Source organism: Psammomys obesus, unplaced genomic scaffold (assembly GCF_907164565.1).
Source record: "Psammomys obesus unplaced genomic scaffold, mPsaObe1.curated_primary_1811, whole genome shotgun sequence".
NCBI classification, from domain to species: domain Eukaryota; kingdom Metazoa; phylum Chordata; class Mammalia; order Rodentia; family Muridae; genus Psammomys; species Psammomys obesus.
In genome coordinates, this window is record NW_026591497.1 from 2,135,211 (window position 1) to 2,139,508 (window position 4,298).

Consider the following 4,298-nt stretch of genomic DNA (forward strand, 5'->3'; position numbering starts at 1 on the left):
TCTGGGGCAGCAAATGAGAGACTCTTTCCTCCCAAGCTGACAGCTGAGGCAGCACACCTGTTGGGACTCTAGCAATTCTGATCGCCCTTTGAGCCCTGCTGAGATATTGCTGGCATTCCAGACCAGGTGAGTGCCTCCTTTAAGACCACTTGTGCGATTTCTTTTAAGAGTCTACGGTATTTGGATTATTTTAGCTCTCTGAAGCATATTTTTCATAATACCTCTGCCTATTTCTGTTGATTCCGCTTCTGTGCTCATTGCAACAAACTGTCTGTTCAGCGACTGTTTGCCTCCCTTGGCTTGTCATTGGATCAGAGAGCATAAGTAGGGGATGAAGCTGTAGATCAGTTGGTAGGATGCTTGCTTAGCATGCATGAGATCCTGTATGGCAGCACAGTAAGGATGGGGTCCACCTTCTGCCATACAGGATCTCATGCCCACCGTTTGGCTGAGCCCCTCAGGGATGCCCTTGGCTTGACACTGCAGCTTGCCCTGATTTTGAGCATTATCTGTTTCCTTCCCAGCTGTGTGCCATGTCAACATGGACACTGACTAGAACTACCTTGACCAGGGATGATGGTAGTTCCAGCATGTGGCAAGTAGAAGCAAGAGGGTCAGGAGTTCAAAGTTATCCTAAGCTATACAGAGACTTTGAGAATTCGAGGCTAGTCTGGGCTAAAGATCCCTTAACAACAAACAAACAAACAAATCTGAACATACTCAGGTTAAGTTGCTTCCAGATATTGGAAAGCCAGGGTGGTGATGTGTGACAAGTGACCTCTTGGAAGGGACATCGTGTGGCTACTGCCATGGCTCCTGGTGGCACAGGCTGACATTTTGATTGCTGGTCATCCAGCTGGAGGCACTGTTTGGGGAACACATGGAGCCTTTGTGATTATGAAGCAGACACTGTTTCCTCCTGCGCTGTCTGCTCCCTGGCTCACCACTGTGTAAACAGCCTCTTCAGGAGCCTCCTGCCATGGGTGGAGCTGCTCAGCCTCATACCCCACAACGATGATCTGAAACCAGGAGCCAAAGTCTCATGAGTTGTTTGTGGAGTATTGTGGACATGTGTGGTGGTTTGAATGCAAATGCCCCTATAGGCTCATATATGTGCATGCTTAGTCCCCAGTGGAGGAGGTGTTTTGAGGGTGGGCTTTGACATGTCAAAAGCACATGCCAGGCTCAGTCTCAATCTCTCTCCCCACCCCCCATACGCCAGGATGTAAAGTTCTTAGCTACTGCTCTAGCACATGCCTGCCTGTGTAGCAGCCATCATGATGATAACTGACAAACCCTCCGAAACCATAAGCAAGCCCCAAATTAAACTATTTTTAAGAGTTTCCTATGGTGTCTCTTCACAGCAATAACTAATACACACTGCAAATAACAAATACACACTGACCCATTCTCTTCCAGTTCCTCTCCATAACCACTGAGCTCTTCCCCAGCCTGGCTCTCCTCATGTAGGGAAACAATCATTTGGCACTTCAGCCAGCTCTAGCCACAGGCCTACTCACCAGTGAAGAAACACCAGCATCTCACCTTGTTCTGGTCTCTCTCCAGTTGGCCTCAGAACTTACCCCTCAGCATTCTCCTCATCTTTATCTCCCCAGGGAGGCCTATGCCTTTCCACAACATTCATTCCCACCTCTTAAGATTTTCACCTTCAGGTCTGTAACTCTGGGAACTTCACCTTGAGGGCCCAGATTCCTTCCTTGAGTCTCCAACCCTCCATTCTCCCAACTACCTAGAAATATCTTAAAAGAATCAAATTCCAAATCAAATCTACCCCTCCCCCACACTAAACAGTAAGATTAATTGACCACATTTACACAGGGTCATTTAGGACTCTCTTTAGATGGATAAAGATCTCCACACAGATATTAGTATCCTCCACCCTCTCCTAATGACTAACTTCGTAGTAGTTTCGTTGTTGTTGTTGTTGTCATCATCATCATCGTTTTGTTGTACTGAAGAAAGATCTCCTATAGCCCAGACTGGTCTTGAATCCTCTGTATACCTGAGGCTAGCCTTGAACTCCCAAGCCTCCTGACTCTAGATCCCAAGTGCTGGGATTACAGTCGGGCCACCATGTTTAGCTGTAGTAAAGTCTTGCAATCATTCTCCCTCAAAGCTGTACTGTCTGTGGACTGTCTTATCCTTCCTTGTATATTTTAGCATTGCTTGTTAATTTCTATAGTAAAGGCTGCTGGGATTTTGCTGTACCAGGTTTAATCTCTGGGCACAGCCAGTCTACTATAATTTAGATTCTGAGCATTGGTAAAGTTCTAAATGGTAAGGGCTTGCTCTCCACCATGATGCTCAGGGGAGGTGTGGCCAGTTGGTGGAGTTCAGGTCACTGGGAGCTTTGCAAGAATTCCAAGACCACCCCCTTCCTCTCTCTCCCTTGCTTCTTAGCCACATCCACCTGCTGAGGAGTATCACCTAATCCCAGGTCCAGAAGCAATGGGCCCACTAATCAAGGGCTGCAACTCTAAAGTTGTGAGCAGAGACAACCCTTTTCTGTTTTGTAGGCTGCTTACCTCAAGCATTGTTGGCCCAATAGAAAATATGTTACTTTCCTCATTGCCAAGACCAACTTACTTGAAGCAGGCAACTTACAGGAAGAAAGATTTATTTCACCTCATAGTTTCTGAGAGATCATCCGTCACAGAAGGAAGACTTGGTATAACATCTCAGTTCCTATCTTGTCGGGTCAGGAAGCAGAGAGCAAGACAGGAAGTAGCCCAAGGGCCTGTTCCCAGTGACCTGCTTTCTCCAACCCGGCCTCACATCCTAATGACTCCATAGCCCCCAGAAACAGCACCAGCTGAAGAAGATATTTTATATATTTTTGAGAGGGGATGCTTTTCTAATCACTCACCCCTGCTTTCAAATAAAAGGCACAGAGACTTATTAGATTTATTAATAAACTTTAGGCTCAATAACTGGGCAGATGTCCATTTATACTAATTTTCTAAGCTAATCTGGCTACTTCCCAGCCACATGCCCTGATTTACTTGCCATATTTGTCCTATCTGGGCTCTTTTTGTTCCATCAGGCCAAGTACCTTTTCTCTCTCCTCCTCTTCCTCCTTTTTGTTTTTGTTTTTGCTCTTGTTCTTCTTCTTCCTCCCTCCCTGTCTCTTTCTCTCTCTGTCTCTGTCTCTCTCTTTTTCTATCCCTACCTGAGACCTCAAGTCCTGGAACAGAAACTCTGCCTACCTCTCTCTCTTCTGCCCAGCTATAGGCTTAATTTTAATTAAGCAATCAAAGATAATTGGGGAGCAAAGTTTACACAACACTGAATAGTATAGGTGGCAATGCCCTCATCTAGACTGCAACCAGATCTCAGGGCCCAGAATTCAGCATTTAAATAGACAGAGCACCAGCCTAACCCCCAACATCCAGCAGGTGGGAATCGGGTGTTCAAAACGTGAGTTTGTGTGGGACCTTTGTTCTGTCTGAGCCAGTCTCACTGTAGACCCCTGGCTGGCCTGGAACTTGCCTTAGCCCCTATGGTGTAAGGCTTGCAGATGGTACTACCACACTTAGTCCTGTCTTCATTTTGGGGGGAATCTTTTTTTCTTCTTCTTCTTAAATCAGTACTTTTATAATTTTCAGGATCTAGATCTTGTATATATTTTTTATGATTTTTTGCCTTAAGTAAGACTTTTTTTTTTTTTTTAATAAATGGAAGTATTTGTGTTTTTGTTGTTTTTGTTTTGAGGCAGGATCTCTCCATATAACCCTAGATGTCTTAGAACTCACTATGTAGACCAGGCTGGCCTTGAGCTCACAGATCCATCTACTTCTGCCTCCCAAGTGTTGGCATCAAAGGTGTGCACCACCACACCCAGCTTGAGAGTATTTTTACTTTAACATCTGTTTCTTGCTAGCCAATAGTTGAATTTGCCTGTGCATTTTATTAGCTGTTGTTAAGAATTCATTGATTTTTCTACTTAAAAACATCTATTACCTGCAAATTGAAGATGGTTAGATTTTGGGGTTGGAGAGACAGCACAGCCGTTAGAGCACTTGTTGCTCATGCAGAGGATCTGGGTTCAATTTCCAGTACTCACATGGTGGCCCACAACCATTTGTAACTCCACATCCAGGGGATCCAATGCCTGCTTTTGACCTCCACTAGCACCAGGCATGTCCATGGTACATAAACATATATGTAGGCAAAACACAACAATAAAAAATATGGCTAGATTTCCTTTCATCCATGTGTATGCTTGGGTTGGTTGGTGTGCCTTCCTTGTGACCTTGCTAATGCTCCAGTACAATGGT